This window comes from Anomaloglossus baeobatrachus, unplaced genomic scaffold (assembly GCF_048569485.1).
Source record: "Anomaloglossus baeobatrachus isolate aAnoBae1 unplaced genomic scaffold, aAnoBae1.hap1 Scaffold_163, whole genome shotgun sequence".
In the NCBI taxonomy this organism is placed as follows: domain Eukaryota; kingdom Metazoa; phylum Chordata; class Amphibia; order Anura; family Aromobatidae; genus Anomaloglossus; species Anomaloglossus baeobatrachus.
The window spans coordinates 251239-260901 of record NW_027441933.1 but is presented as its reverse complement, the minus strand read 5'-3'; positions in this window follow the sequence as shown (position 1 = coordinate 260901).

Sequence of the window (9663 nt, the reverse complement as noted above, 5' to 3'; positions counted from 1 at the left end):
ATGGATAGTCGAGCTGGGCTACCAGACGGTCACCTCTGTAGCTGTAGTGTCATTTTTCCTATGGTCCAATGTGTAAATTAAACAAAAAAGTGCACGTTTGTTATGATTTCCACGATGGGGACCAGGATGTGGACATAATAAAAAAATAGGGAACATGATAGGAGACATTTCTACAATACATATAATCATTCTTATCTATCTAATACGATGACAACAGCTCTCCATACCTGCAGTCCACCACAAGGACCACCCTCTCTAATCCCTGAAAAATGAAATCATCCTCAGTGATGAAAAGAGGGGGCTAAGTGCCCCCAATGGTCTCAGAGCATTGACTCTTCTAAGAGTCCTAAGAGTCCTGCTCACACTGATGGGGTGCAGCTGTGGGACCTTATTTTCAGAGATGATGTCCTCCACCCAACTCTCAAAAAGCTGAAAGGGTCTTCAGTAGAGATGGATAGTCGAGCTGGGCTATCAGACGGTCACCTCTGTAGCTGTAGTGTCATTTTTCCTATGGTCCAATGTGTAAATTAAACAAAAAAGTGCACGTTTGTTATGATGTCCAAGATGGGGACCAGGATGTGGACATAATAAAAAATTAGGGAACATGATAGGAGACATTTCTACAATACATATAATCATTCTTATCTATCTAATACGATGACAACAGCTCTCCATACCTGCAGTCCACCACAAGGACCACCCTCTCTAATCCCTGAAAAATGAAATCATCCTCAGTGACGAAGAGAGGGGGCTAAGCGCCCCCATGGTCTCAGAGCATTAACTCTTCTAAGAGTCCTAAGAGTCCTGCTCACACTGATGGGGTGCAGCTGTGGGACCCTATTTTCAGAGATGATGTCCTCCACCCAACTCTCAAAAAGCTGAAAGGGTCTTCAGTAGAGATGGATAGTCGAGCTGGGCTATCAGACGGTCACCTCTGTAGCTGTAGTGTCATTTTTCCTATGGTCCAATGTGTAAATTAAACAAAAAAGTGCACGTTTGTTATGATGTCCAAGATGGGGACCAGGATGTGGACATAATAAAAAATTAGGGAACATGATAGGAGACATTTCTACAATACATGTAATCATTCTTATCTATCTAATACGATGACAACAGCTCTCCATACCTGCAGTCCACCACAAGGACCACTCTCTCTAATCCCTGAAAAATGAAATCATCCTCAGTGACGAAGAGAGGGGGCTAAGCGCCCCCCATGGTCTCAAAACATTGACTCTTCTAAGAGTCCTAAGAGTCCTGCTCACACTGATGGGGTGCAGCTGTGGGACCCTATTTTCAGAGATGATGTCCTCCACCCAACTCTCAAAAAGCTGAAAGGGTCTTCAGTAGAGATGGATAGTCGAGCTGGGCTATCAGACGGTCACCTCTGTAGCTGTAGTGTCATTTTTCCTATGGTCCAATGTGTAAATTAAACAAAAAAGTGCACGTTTGTTATGATTTCCAAGATGGGGACCAGGATGTGGACATAATAAAAAATTAGGGAACATGATAGGAGGCATTTCTACAATACATATAATCATTCTTATCTATCTAATACGATCACAACAGCTCTCCATACCTGCAGTCCACCACAAGGACCACTCTCTCTAATCCCTGAAAAATGAAATCATCCTCAGTGACGAAGAGAGGGGGCTAAGCGCCCCCCATGGTCTCAAAACATTGACTCTTCTAAGAGTCCTAAGAGTCCTGCTCACACTGATGGGGTGCAGCTGTGGGACCATATTTTCAGAGATGATGTCCTCCACCCAACTCTCAAAAAGCTGAAAGGGTCTTCAGTAGAGATGGATAGTTGAGCTGGGCTACCAGACGGTCACCTCTGTAGCTGTAGTGTCATTTTTCCTATGGTCCAATGTGTAAATTAAACAAAAAAGTGCACGTTTGTTATGATTTCCACGATGGGGACCAGGATGTGGACATAATAAAAAAATAGGGAACATGATAGGAGACATTTCTACAATACATATAATCATTCTTATCTATCTAATACGATGACAACAGCTCTCCATACCTGCAGTCCACCACAAGGACCACCCTCTCTATTCCCTGAAAAGTGAAATCATCCTCAGTGACGAAGAGAGGGGGCTAAGCGCCCCCCATGGTCTCAGAGCATTGACTCTTCTAAGAGTCCTAAGAGTCCTGCTCACACTGATGGGGTGCAGCTGTGGGACCCTATTTCAGAGATGATGTTCTCCACCCAACTCTCAAAAAGCTGAAAGGGTCTTCAGTAGAGATGGATAGTCGAGCTGGGCTATCAGACGGTCACCTCTGTAGCTGTAGTGTCATTTTTCCTATGGTCCAATGTGTAAATTAAACAAAAAAGTGCACATTTGTTATGATGTCCAAGATGGGGACCAGGATGTGGACATAATAAAAAATTAGGGAACATGATAGGAGACATTTCTACAATACATATAATCATTCTTATCTATCTAATACGATGATAACAGCTCTCCATATCTGCAGTCCACCACAAGGACCACCCTCTCTAATCCCTGAAAAATGAAATCATCCTCAGTGATGAAGAGAGGGGGCTAAGTGCCCCCAATGGTCTCAGAGCATTGACTCTTCTAAGAGTCCTAAGAGTCCTGCTCACACTGATGGGGTGCAGCTGTGGGACCCTATTTTCAGAGATGATGTCCTCCACCCAACTCTCAAAAAGCTGAAAGGGTCTTCAGTAGAGATGGATAGTCGAGCTGGGCTATCAGACGGTCACCTCTGTAGCTGTAGTGTCATTTTTCCTATGGTCCAATGTGTAAATTAAACAAAAAAGTGCACGTTTGTTATGATGTCCAAGATGGGGACCAGGATGTGGACATAATAAAAAATTAGGGAACATGATAGGAGACATTTCTACAATACATATAATCATTCTTATCTATCTAATACGATGACAACAGCTCTCCATACCTGCAGTCCACCACAAGGACCACCCTCTCTAATCCCTGAAAAATGAAATCATCCTCAGTGACGAAGAGAGGGGGCTAAGCGCCCCCATGGTCTCAGAGCATTAACTCTTCTAAGAGTCCTAAGAGTCCTGCTCACACTGATGGGGTGCAGCTGTGGGACCCTATTTTCAGAGATGATGTCCTCCACCCAACTCTCAAAAAGCTGAAAGGGTCTTCAGTAGAGATGGATAGTCGAGCTGGGCTATCAGACGGTCACCTCTGTAGCTGTAGTGTCATTTTTCCTATGGTCCAATGTGTAAATTAAACAAAAAAGTGCACGTTTGTTATGATGTCCAAGATGGGGACCAGGATGTGGACATAATAAAAAATTAGGGAACATGATAGGAGACATTTCTACAATACATGTAATCATTCTTATCTATCTAATACGATGACAACAGCTCTCCATACCTGCAGTCCACCACAAGGACCACTCTCTCTAATCCCTGAAAAATGAAATCATCCTCAGTGACGAAGAGAGGGGGCTAAGCGCCCCCCATGGTCTCAAAACATTGACTCTTCTAAGAGTCCTAAGAGTCCTGCTCACACTGATGGGGTGCAGCTGTGGGACCCTATTTTCAGAGATGATGTCCTCCACCCAACTCTCAAAAAGCTGAAAGGGTCTTCAGTAGAGATGGATAGTCGAGCTGGGCTATCAGACGGTCACCTCTGTAGCTGTAGTGTCATTTTTCCTATGGTCCAATGTGTAAATTAAACAAAAAAGTGCACGTTTGTTATGATTTCCAAGATGGGGACCAGGATGTGGACATAATAAAAAATTAGGGAACATGATAGGAGGCATTTCTACAATACATATAATCATTCTTATCTATCTAATACGATCACAACAGCTCTCCATACCTGCAGTCCACCACAAGGACCACTCTCTCTAATCCCTGAAAAATGAAATCATCCTCAGTGACGAAGAGAGGGGGCTAAGCGCCCCCCATGGTCTCAAAACATTGACTCTTCTAAGAGTCCTAAGAGTCCTGCTCACACTGATGGGGTGCAGCTGTGGGACCATATTTTCAGAGATGATGTCCTCCACCCAACTCTCAAAAAGCTGAAAGGGTCTTCAGTAGAGATGGATAGTTGAGCTGGGCTACCAGACGGTCACCTCTGTAGCTGTAGTGTCATTTTTCCTATGGTCCAATGTGTAAATTAAACAAAAAAGTGCACGTTTGTTATGATTTCCACGATGGGGACCAGGATGTGGACATAATAAAAAAATAGGGAACATGATAGGAGACATTTCTACAATACATATAATCATTCTTATCTATCTAATACGATGACAACAGCTCTCCATACCTGCAGTCCACCACAAGGACCACCCTCTCTATTCCCTGAAAAGTGAAATCATCCTCAGTGACGAAGAGAGGGGGCTAAGCGCCCCCCATGGTCTCAGAGCATTGACTCTTCTAAGAGTCCTAAGAGTCCTGCTCACACTGATGGGGTGCAGCTGTGGGACCCTATTTCAGAGATGATGTTCTCCACCCAACTCTCAAAAAGCTGAAAGGGTCTTCAGTAGAGATGGATAGTCGAGCTGGGCTATCAGACGGTCACCTCTGTAGCTGTAGTGTCATTTTTCCTATGGTCCAATGTGTAAATTAAACAAAAAAGTGCACGTTTGTTATGATGTCCAAGATGGGGACCAGGATGTGGACATAATAAAAAATTAGGGAACATGATAGGAGACATTTCTACAATACATATAATCATTCTTATCTATTTAATACGATGACAACAGCTCTCCATACCTGCAGTCCACCACAAGGACCACCCTCTCTAATCCCTGAAAAATGAAATCATCCTCAGTGACGAAGAGAGGGGGCTTAGCGCCCCCCATGGTCTCAGAGCATTGACTCTTCTAAGAGTCCTAAGAGTCCTGCTCACACTGATGGGGTGCAGCTGTGGGACTCTATTTTCAGAGATGATGTCCTCCACCCAACTCTCAAAAAGCTGAAAGGGTCTTCAGTAGAGATGGATTGTCGAGCTGGGCTATCAGACGGTCACCTCTGTAGCTGTAGTGTCATTTTTCCTATGGTCCAATGTGTAAATTAAACAAAAAAGTGCACGTTTGTTATGATGTCCAAGATGGGGACCAGGATGTGGACATAATAAAAAATTAGGGAACATGATAGGAGACATTTCTACAATACATATAATCATTCTTATCTATCTAATACGATGATAACAGCTCTCCATACCTGCAGTCCACCACAAGGACCACCCTCTCTAATCCCTGAAAAATGAAATCATCCTCAGTGACGAAGAGAGGGGGCTAAGTGCCCCCAATGGTCTCAGAGCATTGACTCTTCTAAGAGTCCTAAGAGTCCTGCTCACACTGATGGGGTGCAGCTGTGGGACCCTATTTTTAGAGATGATGTCCTCCACCCAACTCTCAAAAAGCTGAAAGGGTCTTCAGTAGAGATGGATAGTCGAGCTGGGCTATCAGACGGTCACCTCTGTAGCTGTAGTGTCATTTTTCCTATGGTCCAATGTGTAAATTAAACAAAAAAGTGCACGTTTGTTATGATGTCCAAGATGGGGACCAGGATGTGGACATAATAAAAAATTAGGGAACATGATAGGAGACATTTCTACAATACATATAATCATTCTTATCTATCTAATACGATGACAACAGCTCTACATACCTGCAGTCCACCACAAGGACCACCCTCTCTAATCCCTGAAAAATGAAATCATCCTCAGTGACGAAGAGAGGGGGCCAAGCGCCCCCCATGGTACCAGAGCATTGACTCTTCTAAGAGTCCTAAGAGTCCTGCTCACACTGATGGGGTGAAGCTGTGGGACCCTATTTTCAGAGATGATGTCCTCCACCCAACTCTCAAAAAGCTGAAAGGGTCTTCAGTAGAGATGGATAGTCGAGCTGGGCTATCAGACGGTCACCTCTGTAGCTGTAGTGTCATTTTTCCTATGGTCCAATGTGTAAATTAAACAAAAAAGTGCACGTTTGTTAGGATGTCCAAGATGGGGACCAGGATGTGGACATAATAAAAAATTAGGGAACATGATAGGAGACATTTCTACAATACATATAATCATTCTTATCTATCTAATACGATGATAACAGCTCTCCATACCTGCAGTCCACCACAAGGACCACCCTCTCTAATCCCTGAAAACTGAAATCATCCTCAGTGACGAAGAGAGGGGGCTAAGTGCACCCAATGGTCTCAGAGCATTGACTCTTCTAAGAGTCCTAAGAGTCCTGCTCACACTGATGGGGTGCAGCTGTGGGACCCTATTTTCAGAGATGATGTCCTCCACCCAACTCTCAAAATGCTGAAAGGGTCTTCAGTAGAGATGGATAGTCGAGCTGGGCTATCAGACGGTCACCTCTGTAGCTGTAGTGTCATTTTTCCTATGGTCCAATGTGTAAATTAAACAAAAAAGTGCACGTTTGTTATGATGTCCAAGATGGGGACCAGGATGTGGACATAATAAAAAATAAGGGAACATGATAGGAGACATTTCTACAATACATATAATCATTCTTATCTATCTAATACGATGACAACAGCTCTCCATACCTGCAGTCCACCACACGGACCACCCTCTCTAATCCCTGAAAAATGAAATCATCCTCAGTGACGAAGAGAGGGGGCCAAGCGCCCCCCATGGTACCAGAGCATTGACTCTTCTAAGAGTCCTAAGAGTCCTGCTCACACTGATGGGGTGAAGCTGTGGGACCCTATTTTCAGAGATGATGTCCTCCACCCAACTCTCAAAAAGCTGAAAGGGTCTTCAGTAGAGATGGATAGTCGAGCTGGGCTATCAGACGGTCACCTCTGTAGCTGTAGTGTCATTTTTCCTATGGTCCAATGTGTAAATTAAACAAAAAAGTGCACGTTTGTTATGATGTTCAAGATGGGGACCAGGATGTGGACATAATAAAAAATTAGGGAACATGATAGGAGACATTTCTACAATACATATAATCATTCTTATCTATCTAATACGATGACAACAGCTCTCCATACCTGCAGTCCACCACAAGGACCACCCTCTCTATTCCCTGAAAAGTGAAATCATCCTCAGTGACGAGGAGAGGGGGCTAAGCGCCCCCCATGGTCTCAGAGCATTGACTCTTCTAAGAGTCCTAAGAGTCCTGCTCACACTGATGGGGTGCAGCTGTGGGACCCTATTTTCAGAGATGATGTTCTCCACCCAACTCTCAAAAAGCTGAAAGGGTCTTCAGTAGAGATGGATAGTCGAGCTGGGCTATCAGACGGTCACCTCTGTAGCTGTAGTGTCATTTTTCCTATGGTCCAATGTGTAAATTAAACAAAAAAGTGCACGTTTGTTATGATGTCCAAGATGGGGACCAGGATGTGGACATAATAAAAAATTAGGGAACATGATAGGAGACATTTCTACAATACATATAATCATTCTTATCTATTTAATACGATGACAACAGCTCTCCATACCTGCAGTCCACTACAAGGACCACCCTCTCTAATCCCTGAAAAATGAAATCATCCTCAGTGACGAAGAGAGGGGGCTAAGCGCCCCCCATGGTCTCAGAGCATTGACTCTTCTAAGAGTCCTAAGAGTCCTGCTCACACTGATGGGGTGCAGCTGTGGGACCCTATTTTCAGAGATGATGTCCTCCACCCAACTCTCAAAAAGCTGAAAGGTTCTTCAGTAGAGATGGATAGTCGAGCTGGGCTATCAGACGGTCACCTCTGTAGCTGTAGTGTCATTTTTCCTATGGTCCAATGTGTAAATTAAACAAAAAAGTGCACGTTTGTTATGATGTCCAAGATGGGGACCAGGATGTGGACATAATAAAAAATTAGGGAACATGATAGGAGACATTTCTACAATACATATAATCATTCTTATCTATCTAATACGATGATAACAGCTCTCCATATCTGCAGTCCACCACAAGGACCACCCTCTCTAATCCCTGAAAAATGAAATCATCCTCAGTGATGAAGAGAGGGGGCTAAGTGCGCCCAATGGTCTCAGAGCATTGACTCTTCTAAGAGTCCTAAGAGTCCTGCTCACACTGATGGGGTGCAGCTGTGGGACCCTATTTTCAGAGATGATGTCCTCCACCCAACTCTCAAAAAGCTGAAAGGGTCTTCAGTAGAGATGGATAGTCGAGCTGGGCTATCAGACGGTCACCTCTGTAGCTGTAGTGTCATTTTTCCTATGGTCCAATGTGTAAATTAAACAAAAAAGTGCACGTTTGTTATGATGTCCAAGATGGGGACCAGGATGTGGACATAATAAAAAATTAGGGAACATGATAGGAGACATTTCTACAATACATATAATCATTCTTATCTATCTAATACGATGACAACAGCTCTCCATACCTGCAGTCCACCACAAGGACCACCCTCTCTAATCCCTGAAAAATGAAATCATCCTCAGTGACGAAGAGAGGGGGCTAAGCGCCCCCATGGTCTCAGAGCATTAACTCTTCTAAGAGTCCTAAGAGTCCTGCTCACACTGATGGGGTGCAGCTGTGGGACCCTATTTTCAGAGATGATGTCCTCCACCCAACTCTCAAAAAGCTGAAAGGGTCTTCAGTAGAGATGGATAGTCGAGCTGGGCTATCAGACGGTCACCTCTGTAGCTGTAGTGTCATTTTTCCTATGGTCCAATGTGTAAATTAAACAAAAAAGTGCACGTTTGTTATGATGTCCAAGATGGGGACCAGGATGTGGACATAATAAAAAATTAGGGAACATGATAGGAGACATTTCTACAATACATATAATCATTCTTATCTATCTAATACGATGACAACAGCTCTCCATACCTGCAGTCCACCACAAGGACCACTCTCTCTAATCCCTGAAAAATGAAATCATCCTCAGTGACGAAGAGAGGGGGCTAAGCGCCCCCCATGGTCTCAAAACATTGACTCTTCTAAGAGTCCTAAGAGTCCTGCTCACACTGATGGGGTGCAGCTGTGGGACCCTATTTTCAGAGATGATGTCCTCCACCCAACTCTCAAAAAGCTGAAAGGGTCTTCAGTAGAGATGGATAGTCGAGCTGGGCTATCAGACGGTCACCTCTGTAGCTGTAGTGTCATTTTTCCTATGGTCCAATGTGTAAATTAAACAAAAAAGTGCACGTTTGTTATGATTTCCAAGATGGGGACCAGGATGTGGACATAATAAAAAAATAGGGAACATGATAGGAGACATTTCTACAATACATATAATCATTCTTATCTATCTAATACGATGACAACAGCTCTCCATACCTGCAGTCCACCACAAGGACCACCCTCTCTATTCCCTGAAAAGTGAAAATATCCTCAGTGACGAAGAGAGGGGGCTAAGCGCCCCCCATGGTCTCAGAGCATTGACTCTTCTAAGAGTCCTAAGAGTCCTGCTCACACTGATGGGGTGCAGCTGTGGGACCCTATTTTCAGAGATGATGTTCTCCACCAAACTCTCAAAAAGCTGAAAGGGTCTTCAGTAGAGATGGCTAGTCGAGCTGGGCTATCAGACGGTCACCTCTGTAGCTGTAGTGTCATTTTTCCTATGGTCCAATGTGTAAATTAAACAAAAAAGTGCACGTTTGTTATGATGTCCAAGATGGGGACCAGGATGTGGACATAATAAAAAATTAGGGAACATGATAGGAGACATTTCTACAATACATATAATCATTCTTATCTATTTAATACGATGACAACAGC